At 43.8% G+C, this 19,198-nt stretch overlaps 1 protein-coding gene across 3 annotated transcripts in view; it reads left to right on the plus strand.

Moving 5' to 3' along the window:
• The window catches only part of pigg (phosphatidylinositol glycan anchor biosynthesis class G), a 427,330-nt gene extending 411,610 nt beyond the window's left edge, over window positions 1-15,720 (plus strand). The window contains exons 15-16 of one of the 3 annotated variants that reach the window (XR_009655238.1): window positions 13,317-13,626; window positions 13,736-15,720. The gene's annotated coding sequence lies outside the window, so the exon portion shown is untranslated. Of the gene's footprint in view, window positions 1-13,316 lie in introns of all 3 variants that reach the window. The other 2 variants (XR_009655237.1, XR_009655235.1) reach the window with 2 other exon arrangements.
• The last annotated feature ends 3,478 nt before the right edge of the window (window positions 15,721-19,198 follow it).

Raw genomic sequence — 19,198 nt, forward strand, 5'->3', positions numbered from 1 at the left:
AAACAGTTCCCATAAATTGGGGGCCATTGTCAGTAATTAGTTCAACTGGGCAGCCCCATCTGGCAAAGATGTTTTTCAAACTGGCTACTGTTGTCTCTGTTGACATGTTGTTGAGGTGAGCGATTTCAATGTACCTTGAAAAGTAATCTACCACTACTAGAAAGTTCTTATTATCGAAGTGGCAAATGTCGGCTGCCACCTTCTCCCATGGGCGGCTTGGAAGTGGTGTGCAAAGAAGGGGTTCCCTCCCCTGAGTGGGCTTGATCTCTTGGCAGACGTTGCAGGTGCTCACTCTCTCCTGGATGTTCTTGCTTATACCCGGCCACCACACACTGCACTGAGCTCGTTCACGACACTTCACAATTCCTTGGTGGCCATCGTGTATGCGTTCTAAGATCTCCATTCTCATGCTCTTAGGTATCACTATCCTGTTGTTGTACAATACTAGGCCTTGTGAGACTGTCAACTGGTCACAGTGTGAGTAGAAGGCTTTTACCTTTAAAGGCACTTCAGAAGAATACTGCGGCCATCCTCCAAGCACGTAATGTTCCACCGACTTCAGCTCATCATCCTTGAGTGTGTTCTGTCTGATCATGTCGAGTTTGCTGGGGGATACGGGCCATGCGTCTCGAACGGCCTCCTCATACGCCTCCAGCTCGCTGGTCAACTCCGCGACGTCCCGAGTCATCTCCAGCTGAGGATGTCTAGAGAGGGTGTCTGCGATGACCAACTGCTTCCCAGGTACGTACTCAGCTGTTGGGTTATACCTAAGCATGCGCAGCAGCAGTCTCTGACACCGCATGGGCACAGAGTCTATGTCTTTACTGTTAATCAGTGGAATGAGTGGTTTATGGTCGCTCTGTAGTGTGAATGTGTCAAGGCCATACAAGTACTTGGAAAACTTTTCACATGCCCAGACTGCAGCGAGACATTCTTTTTCAATTTGCGCATAGCGCTTTTCAGTATCAGTCATTGTTCTGGAGCAGTAAGCTACAGGCTTTAATTGTCCATCATGTGACTGCAGTAGGACTGCGCCCAGTCCATAGCTACTTGCATCAGCACTAACTACAGTGTCGCGTTTCACATCATAGAATGCTAACACAGGGGCCTCTGTAACAAGCTGTTTCACTCTTTTGAAGGCCTCCTGTTGTGCTGTGCCCCACCCCCATATTACCTCAGTCTTTAACAAGTCAGTCAACGGCTTAGTGATGTCTGACAGGTGTGGGAGGTACCTGCCAAGATAATGAATCATTCCCAAGATCCTCCTGAGCTCGTGGACGTTGTTAGGTGGTTGCAATTGGGTAATGGCTTGAACTTTAGATTCATCCGGCTGGATTCCATGCTCGTCAATGCAGTGACCCAAGTAGTTGAGCCGCCGCTGGCGAAGGAGGCACTTATCGTGATTCAGCTTCAGTCCTGCTTTCCTTAATGTATCGAGGGTGTTCTGCAGTCTCTCCTCATGTAGCTCAGCCGTCTCTGCAAAGACTAGGATGTCGTCCATGTACGCTACTACGCCCTCTATGTCTTTCAAGAGTTCAGTCATTTCACGCTGGAAAATTTCGGGGACACTGGTGATCCCAAAAGGGAGTCTATTAAAAAAGTACCTCCCGAATGGGGTGATAAACGTGGTCAATTTGGCACTCTCAGGCTCTAATGGTATTTGCCAGAAACCGCTTGCCGCATCAAGCAGCGAGAACACTTTAGCATGGGCTAGCTTAGGCAGGATGTCATCAATGGTGGGCAGGATGAACTTTTCTCTCTTCACGGCTTTATTCAATTTCTTTAAGTCCACACATATTCGAATCTGTTCTTTGTTTTTCTTCAGTACTGGTACCATTGCTGCGCACCACTCAGTTGGTTCTTTAATTTCTGTGATAACCCCACTAACTACCATGCGGTCTAGTTCATCCTTGACTTTAGAGAGCATTGGCACAGACACACGCCTTGCTGTTGTCACGCTATATGGAACCGCCCCTTCCTTCAGCGTAATCTTAACTGGTTTTACATTCAGGGTTCCAACCTCTGTAGGTTGGAAGGTCTTCCGCTGTTTTATTTCTGCAATGCGCTTAACTAGACCCATTGCCTCTGCTACATTCCTCCCCAGAAGATGGCTACCATCTCCACTAAGCACATGCACTTTAAACCTGAACCGCTTCTGCTTTTGCTTGGTATTTGCTATGAAATAGCCTAAACAGCTCAGCCTGCCCCCTGGGCTATCCAGTACGGTTTCAACTTTCCTAAGCTTTGGCTTGTTGTTCATAAGGCCGAAAGTCTTTTCTGATATGACACTCGTATCTGCTCCAGTATCAATTTTAAAGTTCACAAGAACTCCAAGAATGGGTAATTTTACAGTCCAAGCATCATTTGAATCAGTCACCTGTGTGATTGCGCCCAAGTAGTATTCTGTTGGGGTCTGCTCGTTGCCCTCTGCATGTGTGCTGACCTCGTTGACAATGTAGGAACGGCAGACAGCAGCGAAATGTCCCCGCTTTTTGCAGGAGTGGCATTCGGCATTTCTCGCTGGGCATCTGTCTTCTCTAGCATGAAATTTTCTGCACCTGTAGCACGTTCTTCCTCTCCATTCATGTGTCAGTTTCGCGCCTACTTTTTGTTGCTGATCATAGCGGCGCTCTGTGTTCGCTGCCGGTCGTTGCCCCCTCTTAGCCACTTCATCTAACTGTGTGCTACAGCTAGCACAGGCGCCTTGCTCACTAACATGCCCTTTTACTTGTTCAGAATGACGCACTAATTCAACAGCTTTGTCGAGTGTCAAGTCAGATGTCAACTGTAACTTTTCAGAGAGTTCTTTATCCAATATGCCGACTACTAACCGGTCGCGGATATTTTCGTTCTTGTTTCCTCCAAACGAGCAGGTTTCCGCCATTTCATGCAAGCTCCTAATGTACTCCTCTGCGCTCTCCCCATGCTTCTGTATTCTCTGGTGAAAACGAGCTCGTTCGTGAATGACGTTCACTTTAGGGACAAAGTAATTGTCCAGCTTTTCTAAGACAGCCTCGTACTTATTCTCGTCTCCCTCCTCAGCAAAACTAAATGTCTTGAAAACATGTTCAGCTTCTTTTCCGAGTGAATAGAGCAGTGTACAGACCTGTACCTCTTCTGTTTCCTTGTGCAGTTTCGTTGCTATCCTGAATCGTTTGAAGCGCTGGCGCCATTCTGGCCACAGTTCAGGACGAGTAAAATCAAAGTTCTCAGGGGGTGGAAACTTCGCCATCTTCGGGTTTCACTTCGATCCCACTTCTGACACCATGTAAAAGAATCGAGCGGGATGCTTCATATAAAGATAGGCACTTTATTGAGTGACCTTTATGTCAAGTTACACACACAAGCTGTAACCTAGTTGTCATGCCTGAACTTGCTGCAAACGGGCCTACTTAACGTAACGTATCCCTGCGCACTTAAAGAACTAGTGCCTCACAACACAGTGTGATCCCCTTGTGCAGCAATAACAGCAAATAAACGTTTCTGGTAACTGTTGATCAGTCCTGCACACCGGCTTGGAGGAATTTTAGCCCCTTCCTCAGTACAGAACAGCTTCAACTCTGGGATGTTGGTGGGTTTCCTCACATGAACTGCTCGCTTCAGGTCCTTCCACAACATTTCGATTGGATTAAGGTCAGGACTTTGACTTGGCCATTCCAAAACATTAACTTTATTCTTCTTTAACCATTCTTTGGTAGAACGACTTGTGTGCTTAGGGTCATTGTTTTGCTGCCTGACCCACCTTCTCTTGAGATTCAGTTCATGGACAGATGTCCTGACCATTTTCCTTTAGAATTCGCTGGTATAATTCAGAATTCATTGTTCCATCAATGATGGCAAGCCGTCCTGGCCCAGATGCAGCAAAACAGGCCCAAACCATGATACTACCACCACCATGTTTCACAGATGGGATAAGGTTCTTATGCTGGAATGCAGTGTTTTCCTATCCCCAAACATAACGCTTCTCATTTAAACCAAAAAGTACTATTTTGGTCTCATCCGTCCACAAAACATTTTTCCAATAGCCTTCTGGCTTGTCCACGTGATCTTTAGCAAACTGCAGATGAGCAGCAATGTTCTTTTTGGAGAGCAGTGGCTTTCTCCTTCCAACCCTGCCATGCACACCATTGTTGTTCAGTGTTCTCCTGATGGTGGACTCATGAACATTAACATTAGGCAATGTGAGAGAGGCCTTCAGTTGCTTAGAAGTTACCCTGGGGTCCTTTGTGACCTCGCCAACTATTACATGCCTTGGTCTTGGAGTGATCTTTGTTGGTCAACCACTCCTGGGAGGGTAACAATGGTCTTGAATTTCCTCCATTTGTACACAATCTGTCTGACTGTGGATTGGTGGAGTCCAAACTCTTTAGAGATGGTTTTGTAACCTTTTCCAGCCTGATGAGCATCAACAATGCTTTTTCTGAGATCCTCAGAAATCTCCTTTGTTCGTGCCATGATACACTTCCACAAACATGTGTTGTGAAGATCAGACTTTGATAGATCCCTGTTCTTTAAATAAAACAGGGTGCCCACTCACACTTGATTGCCATCCCATTGATTGAAAACACCTGACTCTAATTTCACCTTCAAATTAACTGCTAATCCTAGAGGTTCACATACTTTTGCCACTCACAGATATGTAATATTGGATCATTTTCATCAATAAATAAATGACCAAGTATAATATTTTTGTCTCATTTGTTTAACTGGGTTCTCTTGATCTACTTTTAGGACTTGTGTGAAAATCTGATGATGTGTTAGGTCATATTTATGCAGAAATGTAGAAAATTCTAAAGGGTTCACAAACTTTCAAGCACCACTGTATATGTGGTCCAGGCTTCTGACCCATACAGGAGAGTGGGGAGCAGTACTGCTTTGTAGACTAGGATTTTGGTCTTTGACTGGCGATCACGGTTTTCAAACACCCTTTTCTTTAGTCTTGAGTATGCCGCACTGGTGCAACTAAGGCGGTGGTGTATCTCTTCATCAATGGTGGCTTTAGATGACAGAAGGCTGCCAAGATATGGGAAGTGGTCCACATTTTCCAACCTGGTGTTTTCAATAAAGATGTTTGGGGGAGTGATGCTGTCAGGTGGTGGCTGGTAGAGGATTTGAGGCTTTTTGATGTTTATGGCCAGACCAAGCTGTTTGTATGCTTTAGCAAAAGCAGTCAAGGTGCACTGTAGGTCCTCTTCTGACAGGGCTACAATAGCATTATCATCTGCATACTGCAGCTCTGTGATGGATACGGTGGTGGTTTGACCTTTGGCCCTGAATCTGTTGATGTTTAGAAGTCCGTCAGTCCTATACATAATTTTGACTCCCTGTGGCAGCTGGTTCCCTGTAAGATGGAGGATGCTGGCAATGAAGATGGAGAACAGTGATGGTGCAATAACACATCCCTGTTTAACTCCTGTGTCAACCCGGAATGGTTCGGTTTCATCTCCAAAGCCAGTCAATACAGTGGCAGACATGTTGTCATGTAGCAGCCTCAAGATTCGGATGTACTTATCAGGGCAGCCAATTTTTGCCAGGACCAGCCATAGAGCTTGGTGGTTAACAGAATCAAAGGCTTTAGTGAGGTCTATGAAGGCCATGTATAGAGGTTGATTCTGTTCTCGGCACTTTTCTTGCAGCTGACGAGCAACAAAGATCATATCCATGGTGCCTCTGTTTGGATGGAATCTGCTCTGTGACTCAGGAAGAGTGCTTTCTGACAGGGGGGCAAGTCTGTTGGCCAACACCCTGGCTAATGCCTTTCCTACGGTGGAAAGGAGGGAAATGCCTCGATAGTTCCCACATTCTGCCTTGTCACCCTTCTTGAAGAGGGAGATGACTAAGGCATCCCTCAACTGTGCGGGTATTTCCTCTTTTTCCCATATTTTGACAAGCAGGGTGTGGATGTGTTCAAGAAGGACAGGCCCGCCTTCTTTCAGAACCTCAGCTGGGATACCATCAGGCCCAGGAGCCTTGTTGTTTTTCATCTTCCTGATGGTGTCCTGTACCTCTCCCAAACTGGGTAGTTCTCCCATACTTTCAATGATGGGCAGTTGAGGGAGTTCGTCCAGGGCCTCAAAGTCAGGGGTAGTGTCTCTGTTCAGAAGCTCTTCATAGTGCTCCTTCCACCTATGTGTTATAGCCTCTTTATCCTTCATCAGGGAGAGCCCATCCTTAGAGCGAAGGGGGGTCAGGCAACGATGGCTAGGTCCATATACGGCTCTTGTGGCTTCGAAAAAGCCTCTGGCGTCTCCAGAGTCAGCAAGCTGTTGGATTTCCAGGGCTTTTTTCATCCACCACTGGTTCTTGAGTGCCCTAACCCTTGATTGAACAGCTGCTTTCGCTTTAGCATGGGCTTCTCTTTTAACATTGCAGTTGATGTCATTCTGCCAAGTGATGAAAGTTTTCCGCTTGATGTTGATAAGCCGCTGGATTTCGGTATCATTCTCATCATACCAGTCTTGATGTTTCCGCGTCTTCTGACCAAGGATGGTTTTGCAGGAGTTCATGATGGTGGAAGAGAGGGTATCCCAATGTTTTTCAATATCCATGGGGTACTGATCTGGCAAGTCTGCACTCATGGCTGCCTGCAGCTGTTGTTGATAGGCTGTTTCTCCCAGTCGCTCAATGTTGAACCTTTGTCGAGGCTGTCCTTTTTGGTGCCTCCATTTCCGCATCAGATGGATAGACATGGTGGAGCGAATGAGGCAGTGATCAGTCCAGCATTCATCAGCACTGGTCATTGCTTTCGTGCTGAGTACATCTTGATGGTCCTGGGAGCGGACAATGACATAGTCGATGAGATGCCAGCATTTTGAGCGGGGATGCATCCAAGATGTTTTGAACTTGTTCTTTTTATGAAAAAGGGTGTTGGTGATGACCAGGTCATATTCGGAGCACTTGTTTAACAGCATTAAGCCATTGGATTTAGTGTTTCCAACCCCTTCTCTCCCCAGCGTGCCTCTCCATAGATCGTGGTTTTGCCCAACTCTGGCATTAAAGTCTCCAAGAAGGATTAGTTTGTCTTCCTTGGGGACTTTGGATAGAATTGTGTCCAGGTCATCATAGAAGGCCTCCTTTACATCCTGCTGCGCATTGAGTGTTGGGGCATAAGTGCTAATAACAGTGGCCATCTGACTGCTAGAAAGCATCAGGCATAAAGTCATTAAGCGCTCGCTGATGCCTACAGGAATTTCATGGAGCTGGTTGATGAGGTTGTTCTTAATGGCAAAACCCACACCATGGATTTGCGGCTCATCAACAGGCTTCCCTTTCCAGAAGAAAGTATAGCCCCCTTTTTCCTCCTTCAGCTGCCCTTCATCAGCCAGGCGGGTTTCAGAGAGAGCTGCGATGCCAATTCGGAATCTTTTTAGGTCCCTGGAGATGATGGCTGTTCGTCTCTCGGGCCAATCACTGGCTTGGTTGTCTGTGAGGGTTCACACATTCCAGGTTCCAAAATGAAATTTGTGTTTCTGACCGCATGGTGGTGACCCCTCTGGATGCGGTAGTCCAGACAGGGTAATAAGAGGCAGGCTATGTTTAGGGTACCTTTTCTAACCCTCTCCCCTCTTGGGGTGAGCAGAGCGGATCCTAAAAAGGGCTGCTCAGTCATGGGTGCAGCTACCGAAAAGCTCTTTCTGCCTCATCCAAGAGCTTAGCGATCTTCTTGCACCCACCACCTGTGTGCCAGGTTGTGGCTAGGGGCTGCCAGACTACACAATCCTGCCCCCATCACCACTTCCCGATCGCCACAGGGCTTTGTATCCAGGATGTGAAATGGAATGGGTTTCCTTTCAGGAGGATGCCTGTGCGTGGCATCTTTTAACGTGGGGAGACTGATGCGCCTGCAGCCACCACATGGTCCTTGGCAGAGAAAGGCCTGGATCCAGTGGCATGGAGTCCAAGACAACTGGAGGACACCCTCTGTTGCAGCCTTCATCCACCTTCTCAGCCGTTGTGGTACGTCTCCCTGTTGCAATCTTCCGACTGGTCCGCCGTTGAGGTCTTTACTATTTACCCATAGCTGGGACAGGGGTTGACGGGCAGCAGGGCGTGTCCACACTGTAGTGGGCCTGCATGCCGCGTCTCTGGGGCCCCCTGCTACTCCGAGATCCCGTACAACTTTGCCTGGAACCGCAGGGAACCAGTTACCATGTGTGGCCACGAGGAGGCATGTACGAGTCTTGGCAATGGAGAGGCTATGTACTGGCAGAGGAGACTTACGCACTTGGCTCCTCTTTTTGCCCCCTGAAAGAGGTGGCTAGCCGGCAGCGGTAGCTGAAAGCAGAGAGCAGCAAGCAGAAGCAACATGCAGCATGCACTAACATGCACTAACCGCAGGCACTATTTCTACTCCAACACTACCGCACTGATGCATCACATGCCCTGTGCTACAACACAACACACTTAAAGAAGTGTGTATGTGTATACACACACACACACACACACACACACTATATATATATATATATATATATATATATATATATATATATATATACAAACAAACACACACACACAGTGGTGCTTGAAAGCTTGTGAACCCTTTAGAATTTTCTATATTTCTGCATAAATATGACATAAAATATTATCAGATTTTCACACAAGTCCTAAAAGTAAATAAAGAGAACCCAGTTAAACAAATGAGACAAAAATATTATACTTGATCATTTATTTATTGAGGAAAATGATCCAATATTACATATCTGTGAGTGGCAAAAGTATGTGAACCTCTAGGATTAGCAGTTAATTTGAAGGTGAAATTAGAGTCAGGTGTTTTCAGTCAATGGGATGACAATCAGGTGTGAGTGGGCACCCTTTTTTATTTAAAGAACAGGGATCTATCAAAGTCTGATCTTCACAACACATGGACCTCAGAAAAAGTGTTGTTGATGCTCATCAGGCTAGAAAAGGTTATAAAGCCATCTCTAAAGAGTTTGGACTCCACCAATCCACAGTCAGACAGATTGTGTACAAATGGAGGAAATTCAAGACCATTGTTACCCTCCCCAGGAATGGTCGACCAACAAAGATCACTCCAAGAGCAAGGCATGTAATAGTCGGCGAGGTCACAAAGGACCCCAGGGTAACTTCTAAGCAACTGAAGACCTCTCTCACATTAACATTAGCCAATGTTCATGAGTCCACCATCAGGAGAACGCTGAACAACAATGGTGTGCATGGCAGGGTTGCAAGGAGAAAGCCACTGCTCTCCAAAAAGAACATTGCTGCTCATCTGCAGATTGCTAAAGATCATGTGAACAAGCCAGAAGACTATTGGAAAAATGTTTTGTGGACGGATGAGACCAAAATAGTACTTTTTGGTTTAAATGAGAAGCATTATGTTTGGAGAGAGGAAAACACTGCATTCCAGCATAAGAACCTTATCCCATCTGTGAAACATGGTGGTGGTAGTATCATGGTTTGGGCCTGTTTTGCTGCATCTGGGTCAGGATGGCTTGCCATCATTGATGGAACAATGACTTCTGACTTATACTAGTGAATTCTAAAGGACAATGTCAGGACATCTGTCCATAAACTGAATCTCAAGAGAAGGTGGGTCATGCAGCAAGACAGTGACCCAAAGCACACAAGTCATTCTACCAAAGAATGGTTAAAGAAGAATACAGTTAATGTTTTGGAATGGCCAAGTCAAAGTCCTGACCTTAATCCAATTGAAATGTTATGGAAGGACCTGAAGTGAGCAGTTCATGTGAGGAAACCCACCAACATCTCAGAGTTGAAGCTGTTCTTATGGAGGAATGGGCTAAAATTCCTCCAAGCCGGTGTGCAGGACTGATCAACAGTTACTGGAAGCATTTAGTTGCAGTTATTGCTGCACAAGGGGATCACACCAGATACTGAAAGCAAAGGTTTACATACTTTTGCCACTCACAGATATGTAATATTGGATCATTTTCTTCAATAAATAAATGACCAAGTATAATATTTTTGTCTCATTTGTTTAACTGGGTTCTCTTTATCTACTTTTAGGACTTGTGTGAAAATCTGATGATGTTTTAGGTCATATTTATGCAGAAATGTAGAAAATTCTAAAGGGTTCACAAACTTTCAAGCACCACTGTGTGTGTGTGTGTGTGTGTGTGTGTGTGTGTGTGTGTGTGTGTGTGTGTGTTTTACAGGTGCAGCAGTTTGTCTTATTTATGATACTAAACTAGATAATCACTTGCCTAATGGTGTTAAATTTGATTAAAATGTGGCAATGTTGATGTGAAATTATCATATCCATACCTAATCCCAGAACATATTGAAATATATTTGTAATGTTTAGCATATATTTATTTAATAATTAACTTGATGTATTTGCACTGTACAAGAAAAATAATTGAACATCGGCCACAGATTTATCACCAGTTTCCACTGATTGATTGTGAGAGACCCTCGGAGACGTACGTGCACTCTGTGTATTTGGCTGTGAGGAGATGCTCTTTGTTATGAAAGAGTGATCCAGGTCCATCGTAAGTTAAGAGCGAACTAAAGTACTACTTTGGCCGTGATATTGTTCGGGAAAACCACCTTAGCTTAACAATGGATCTTAAGAGGCAGTTAAAGAAGCCTTAACAGGCTTTTGGGAAACCCACCTCTGATTAGGCTGGGTATATAAATCAGTAACACTGATAGGACCAAGAAAGCACATAAACAACTTTACCTCATCTTTCACTGCAGCTATGCACTTTCTTGACTGGCTTATTGTACTCAAATATTGTGTTTATTTGTTCATTACACTGTCATACTTTTCCACAGACCTAACATGCATCGCTCAAAACTGAAATTGTGCAGTATTCTTCTCTTGAATATAGAAAATTTAAATGTCACTTTTATTTGTCTCATCTCATCATCTCTAGCCGCTTTATCCTGTTCTACAGGGTCGCAGGCAAGCTGGAGCCTATCACAGCTGACTATGGGTGAAAGGCGGGGTACACCCTGGACAAGTCGCCAGGTCATCACAGGGCTGACACATAGACACAGACAACCATTCACACTCACATTCACACCTACGGTCAATTTAAAGCCACCAGTTAACCTAACCTGCATGTCTTTGGACTGTGGGGGAAACCGGAGCACCCGGAGGAAACCCACGCGGACATGGGAAGAACATGCAAACTCCACACAGAAAGACCCTCACCAGGCCATGGGGCTCGAACCCGGACCTTCTTGCTGTGAGGTGACCGTGCTAACCACTACACCACCACACCGCCCACTTTTATTTGTCTTTTTTTTTATTATTAGAGAACATCAAACTCTTGACTTTTTTATAACATAAAGTAGCCAGACGTGTCAGAATCTATTGTAATGACAGCGGGCCAACAGCTACACTATATTGCCAAAAGTATTTGCTCACCTGCCTTGACTCACATATGAGCTTAAGTGACATCCCATTCCTAATCCATAGGGTTCAATATGACATCGGTCCACCCTTTGCAGCTAGAACAGCTTCAACTCTTCTGGGAAGGCTGTCCACAAGGTTTAGGAGTGTGTTTATTGGAATTTTTGACCATTCTTCCAGAAGTGCATTTGTGAGGTCACACACTGATGTTGGATGAGAAGGCCTGGCTCTCAGTCTCTGCTCTAATTCATCCCAAAGGTGTTCTATCGGGTTGAGGTCAGGACTCTGTGCAGGCCAGTCAAGTTCATCCACACCAGACTCTGTCATCCATGTCTTTATGGACCTTGCTTTGTGCACTAGTGCACAGTCATGTTGGAAGAGGAAGGGGCCAGCTCCAAACTGTAAAAACAGTCTGCATGCCTAGGTGCTTGATTTTATACACCTGTGGCCATGGAAGTGATTGGAACACCTGATTCTGATAATTTGAATGGGTGAGCAACAGGGGTGATTTCTCAGAGGCAACAAGGGAAGCTGAGCTTCCCCTAAAATTCTCTCCCCAATCTGCGGCATCTACGATGTTGAATTCTCATTAAAACAATAACTTGCATAACATAAAATATGCCCAAGATTGTATTTATGTTCATAACTATCCTGTAACTTATTTGAGTGATGTCTGATGAACTTGCAGTTCACTACGAGAATCACCTTTGCTGCCAGGCTGTAACCTTTCTTATTTCAATGGGCTCTATGGACTGGCAGCAGTGTTGCCAGATTGGGCGGTTTTAAGTGCATTTTGGCAGGTTTTGAACATATTTTGGGATGGAAAACGTCAGCAGTATCTGACAACACTGACTGGCAGCCAGGTATCCATTGCAGTCTACGAGACAGCTCTGAACAGCCAATTTCGGCTAGTTGTTATTGGTTAAAATCAACAAAATTGTCACTTCCAGGGAAGCCGGGCTTCTCTGAGACTAAACGAGACAGTGGGAGGGACAAGAAGCCGGGCTGATAAAGGATTATTGGAGGTAGTGTTTGAAAGATATGAGGAAGGCGGTACTTCGGCAAGGAACACGGAAGTATGATCAGTCAGTCCCTAGCGGATGTCGAGAAAGTGCAGTCGTGTGCCAAAGTGCTGTCCGAATTTCTTTTCATATAAACGTTTCTTCTCATTGATGTCTCTGTACATTACTCTGTAAATAAATGTAAATATTACTCGTTGTGCTCCGTTAACTTTCATCCATTCTATCAGTTTGATCATTTGTGAATTCACTCATTTATTTCATTTGTAGTTCAATCTGGTTGTAGGCTAGCTTGAGCCTTATTGGGATCTGCAGTGCTAGCTGCTAACAGAAATTGGTGAAGTCTCTGGAAAGCACAACCAGCTGGTATGACAGGGTCACAGACCATTTTCTGGAAAAGGAGCGGAGGGCAGAATTTGTGTATAAATAGTGTTCATGTTCATGAATCTGAAGTGTGTATATTGTTCAGTAATGTTAAGAAATGGTGGGCTCTGTGTTACAGGTTATACCTGGGTATAATATTCAAGGTTCTGTGTGTTGCATAGCCTACCTGGTTATGAATTTCCAGACTGTGTTGCAGAAGATGTTCAAGGATGTGTTGCACAGCTGGGTGTTGTGTTAAAGACTCTGTGTTGCATATCAAGGTATGATGTTCAAGGCTTTTCGTTGAATAGCCAGTGATTTTTGGATGTTTGATATTTTTGATTAAGGATATGAGGCACTAGCCTGGCAAGCCAGACTATAACATGAAATGTACAAGCAAAAATACTTTCTGCCACTAGTTAGGGTTGTCTAGTTCACTATGCTAATGGGGCACACCTTTCTATGCTTTGATATCCGGCCTACAGGTTTTACGATGAATGCGTAAAATGGGCTTCCCCTGTTTTAAAAACCAGCAGCCACCACTGGTGAGCAAATACTTTTGGCAATATAGTGTATCTTCTCTTCTGCAGGCGCTCCTCGCTGCGCCGTGGTGCTGAAAGGACAGCGCCCCACTCACGGCGCCAAAAGCGAGCAGCGGCAGTTCAGCACCACCGACCGAAGACAGCGCCATACACGCACACGAGAGGAGGAGCGGCCTAATACAGCGCGGCTGACAGGCGCTAATTACAGCGCGCGCATTCACTCTCCCAGAGCTCACAGCAGAGTATGTAAGGGCTGCGCTGTAAGTACGAGTCCTTCTGAATGCTCCTCCTAATACTCTGTGTATTTCTTTCACGCCAGACACCAGCTCAGACGACGCACTTACTCACTGGGAGGAAGGTAAAGCTGCTTCCACGCCATAGGGATCACAAGCCATGCATTAGACAGTTTTTAACCCAATTCCAGTCATTTCAGCAATCTCCTTAGTTGTTTTCTTTGTTTGATGCAGGCCAATAAGTTGATGCTTCTGAAACACAGTAACATCTTTTCCCTGACAGGATACATCTTCCATGGCTGTTTAAGAAATGAGAAGCTTCTCACTGCATCAGTCAGGGTCAAAAGAATTGTTGTCAGTTGAAACACATTAATCACTGCAGTAATTATCGAATCAAAGGCTCTTATGTCTTTGCTTATTTAAGTGTATATTTATGCTCTCAAAGTTTCAAAGCAGGTGAGTGCTTGGTCAGCTTGTCCTTTAAATTGTGGGCATCTTTTCTTTGAGAGAGCACACTGAATTAACAAAACCATTTCATTGATATCATTGAAACACAGAAATCCAGCAATCATTGAGGGACAGAGGGGATTAATGTGGAAGAATGTGAGGATGGAGAAGGGTCAAGAGGCTGCAAATGAGGACTGCAATGAAACAATGCCAGATAAAAGGGGCTGTTGAGGTGGAGACAAATACTACTAAAATGCACAGACATGTATTGTAGATCATCTTACTGGGGGAATGACAGACCTAATATTATCTACCTTTTTGCAAACTGAGGTAGAGTGAAAGCAAATTTGTTTTAGGGTCCTTTTTGAATCTAGACACATCAAAGGGATTGTTTTTATCGTTTAAACTTTCTGCAACAAATAAGTCAGAAATGCAGGAAGAAGCACTTGAATAAAGAAATGAGCAAAAATGATTAAGCTTAACTAATTAGCACACCCTTTGTTTTCAACTGTTCTTTTTCAAACAATAGGTGAAGCCTGAAAAGCACTGTTTTAATTATACCACTCACTCAGAGTAGCCTTAAGTTAAGAACACAACAGTGAAAATATGAGGAAAGGGCAGAAAACACCTTCAGAACTGTAGCTATAACTAGAGCCCAACCCACCTAGCTGTGGGTTGAAACAGCCCTTTCAGCACTCCCATTCAGGCAGCAAATAGTGCAAAAACACTCCCTGCACAAGAGACAGGCTTTCATTAACAACCAGACTAGAGTAGAGATGGGATGAGCAGACTATCTGCCTCATGGTGCTTTTAGCTGGACACTGTGGCCCAGCAATAACCCAAGATGGCTGACAAGGCAAGTCCAAAGTGCAGCATCTGCTAAGCTTTCATCCCTAAGGTCAAAATCTGCTTACAGGCAACCACACTGCTCTGAAAAGGAAAAGGTGTTGAGACAGAAAATGTGGCGAAGAGGCAGTTCATGCATCCTAGCCTCGAGGGATTACACATTACGTAAGTTATTTGTACTGCAGCATCAAGTGAGGCTGCCCATGTGTGCATTGTAATTCAGAGGGAGAACGAAACAGCATAGGGGAAAAAAACATCCTCCTCCACATAGAGTAGATGGGAGCATTACAATGAGTTTGGAGTAGAAGCACAAACAGTCTCATTGTGTGGGCTTGAGGACCAAGATAAGCAGGGAGGGAGTGACCTCTGTCCTAATGCTGCAAATATACCTTGAGCTGGAGTGGACTTCAGTGGACTGTCTGATGCATTATATTAATGCTGCTTTACCAGGGCACATTGTTCACCTTCACCCTTCACCCACAAGCACAGTCTGAATCTGACTGTCATTAGCTTTTCTGGCACCATAGGCACTTTCATAACAACTATAAAAAGTCCTTCAGCTGTGTAGGTACAGAGGGATTTGTGATGGCACTGATCTGTGTGTGTACTGTTAAGAAAAGAGGTTAAAATATGCTTTTTGCTTAATTAATATTTGCCCAGCTGACTTGTGCACAGCAATAATAATTAGCTCCTAAAAGTGTCGCCTCTCTCTCTCTCTCTCTCACACACACACACACACACACACACACACACAAAACTTGTTACTGCATGTTAATATCTGCATGTGTATTTGAAGATGGGTGACAGACAGTCACACTGCTGGTGAACTGACAAATCTGTCTCTATTTTTGCCATCTGTCTTATTTTCAACAAATGCTTTGCTTGTGTGAACTTCTTCAAAATTATTGTTAAAGCATCCATGTACCCCTCAAAAAGCTTAATAAAATTATACAATCATAAAAATTTGCAGAATGTGTTAGTATTAGTATTTCTTAGTATTTATCATTTAGTCAATTAGAATAATCTAGGGGCGGCACGGTGGTGTAGTGGTTAGCGCTGTCGCCTCACAGCAAGAAGGTCCTGGGTTCGAGCCCCGTGGCCGGCGAGGGCCTTTCTGTGTGGAGTTTGCATGTTCTCCCCGTGTCCGCGTGGGTTTCCTCCGGGTGCTCTGGTTTCCTCCACAGTCCAAAGACATGCAGGTTAGGTTAACTGGTGACTCTAAATTGACCGTAGGTGTGAATGTGAGTGTGAATGGTTGTGTGTGTCTATGTGTCAGCCCTGTGATGACCTGGCGACTTGTCCAGGGTGTACCCTGCCTTTCGCCCATAGTCAGCTGGGATAGGCTCCAGCTTGCCTGCGACCCTGTAGAAGGATAAAGCGGCTAGAGATAATGAGATGAGATGAGATATATAGAGGGTGCTTGGTTCACAGGGCACCTGGTTGATACTAGAGCTGTGCATCAGATCTGGGATCCTGCAGGATGCAAGAAAAAAAAAGTGTTGCATGCTATTGGTTTTTACTCTTTTGTGGGCACAAGTGACCATGTTCATGAACATGAATCAAAACCAGATTTCACAGACTATGCTGACAGTGCTGACATTTCTACCTACCTCTGAACATGCTTTTCCACTGTTTTCCAGTGTCGTGGGGGTGGGTGTTATAGTAGTAGGATTCATTAATAAAAACCCTTCTGGTTTAGGCCACACCCTCCATATAAGGATACAGCTATAGGTGAATTGTCTCCTCTAAATTCCTGTAGTTTGATGGGTATACATTTTTTGTAACTCATATGCTTTGGCCTTTGCAATCACCAGATCTAAACCCATCTGAATACAATGAGGGCACTTTCCATCACCATCATCAAAACACCAACTGAGGGAATATCTTCTGGAAGAATTGTGTTCATCCCCCTGGTAAAGTTCCAGAGACTTGTAGAATTAATTAAGCAGTTTACTACAGTATCATGCGCAACAATAATAACAACTTTGTATTGTAAATAATAACTTTGACTTATTAATTAATAATAACAGTCAAAGTCCCTCCCATGTCAGGACCTGGTCTTCCTAGGCAATCTCCTGTCCTAGTACTAACCAGGCCCTTAAGGCACATTGAGAGTGCAGGAGTGAATTTATATGGAGGAAGGTTTTTATAAACAACCCAGTTGCTGGATTGACAGTAGTAGAGGACTCCAGCATGTATAATGAAGTTCTCTACAGTACCTCAGTACAGGGTTGACACAGGAGGGAAACCTTTAGTTCTGCTGGCAGAGAGCTGCCGGCTTAGCAGATTGTGTGGCTAACACTGTGTTAGCCACAGTCCATAGAGGAACATGCATACAGTACACACATACAGTAATTTCCAGTCCCAATCTGTCAACTAGCCACGATGAGTATTCCCTTCTATCGTTGGTTCTCTTTCTGGCTGCAAATGTTTCTTCTTCTCTATTCCTCTTCTCTCCTTATCCACTTCCCAGTCCCCAGTAGCATTTTTCATGTCAGGCCCAATCTACTCTGAAATTCAAACTTAAATCAGATTTTCTGCACCAATCTGTTAGTTTCAAGTTCCAAGCTTAAATTGCATTTCTGCTGTTATCATTGGCATATGAGTGGGAGGAGATAATTTTCTGCATGATGGCCTGACAAGCTATCAAAGTGTAAAGGCAAGGCAAGTTTATTTATATAGCACAGTTCATACACAATGGCAGTTCAATGTGCTTTACAGAAGTAAAAACAAAAACAGTAAACAATAGAGAAATAAAATTACATAAAATAATTTTTTATTCTAAAACAATTAATTAAAAGAATTAAAAGAAAATAAGAATTAAACAATAGTAGAAATAAAATAATAAAATGAAGTAGTAGTTCAAATAGGAGGAGAAAAAAAACCAGCAGAATAAAATAGAATAAAGTTAAAGTAAATTTAAAACATGCAGAGAAAGTAAAGATTATAAAAAATGTAAAGAAGACAATATTAATTATTTAACAGAAAGCATCTGAAAACAGCTTGGTCTTTTAACCTAGATTTGAAGCTGCCAACAGCAGGAGCATTTTTGATGTCCTCTGGCAGTTGGTTCCATAGCTGTACTGCATAGTAGCTAAAAGCTGCTTCACCATACTTTGTTTTAACAACTGGTCTTAATAGTAAATTTTTCTGTTTCGATCTGGGAGATCTGATTGGGTTAGGCCGCTGCAACATATCAGAGAGGTAATTGGGCCCTGTACCATTTAGAGATTTATGCACCAGCAGCAATGCTTTAAAGTCAATTCTGTAGCTTACTGGAAGCCAGTGAAGGGACCTTAGAATTGGAGTAATGTCCTCTGTTCTTTTTGTTCGTGTGAGAACCCTCGCCACTGCATTTTGAACCAGCTGAAGTCGTTTGATGGTCTTTTTTGGCAGGCCTGTGAAAAGGCCATTGCAGTAATCAAGCCTACTAGAGATGAAGGCATGTATTAGTTTTTCCAGATCATTTTTTGACATAAGTCCTCTTAGTTTGGAAATGTTTTTTAGGTGATAAAATGCCGTTTTAGTGATTGCTTTCATGTGACTGTCAAAGTTTAGCTCGCTGTCAATGAAAACACCAAGATTTTTAACCATTTCTTTAGTTTTAATCCCTTTTGTGTCAAGAATAGTGGTAATCCTGAGTCTTTCATCTTTTTTCCAAATAGAATTACTTCTGTTTTATCTGTGTTCAGCTGAAGAAAATTTTGTGACATCCAGCTGTTGATTTGATCGATACACTGGTAGAGACATTCAAGGGGGGGCATAATCATTAGGTGATAGAGCAAAATAAATTTGGGTGTCATCTGCATAGCAGTCAGGGCCGTAACTACCATTGAGGACACCGAGGTCATGTCCTCGGCATTTTTTTCCCACGGTATTTTTTTTTTTCACTCAGAAATGTGAAATTTAATATATGATGAAAATCGTTCTGACTTTGATCGGTGGAAAATTCTAAATTCAGCTTGCATCCCCCTGTTCTCATTTGTTTGTCTAAAAATAAAGTCCACATAATCATTTTTAAACCAAGCTGAAATATCTGACATTGGAAACATTTCATATTAGGCAGCCTCGCGATAGTCAGCTAAGCACCACGGGATATACAAGAGCTGAGAAGTGTTCTCATCAAGGTCCGACTCCGCAGCCAGTCAGTTTGTCAATTAGTCGTGGAATCTGAAAATTGACATAAGATGAAGAAGTCTACTACACTAAAACAAACCAAACTCAGCTCTGGAAAGTCAACAAGTGAGAGAAAAAGAAAGAGGGAAGAAGGTGAGTTAATTTTGCCAGTCACTGACAGTTATGTGCCGGAATGCTTATGATCATTAACAGTGAAATTTAATTAGCATTTCAAGCAACAACAGTCGAAGCCACTTAGCTAGATAGGATTTTTGTTTTCCAGGCGGC

This window comes from Neoarius graeffei, chromosome 8 (assembly GCF_027579695.1).
Source record: "Neoarius graeffei isolate fNeoGra1 chromosome 8, fNeoGra1.pri, whole genome shotgun sequence".
Classification (NCBI taxonomy): Eukaryota; Metazoa; Chordata; class Actinopteri; order Siluriformes; family Ariidae; genus Neoarius; species Neoarius graeffei.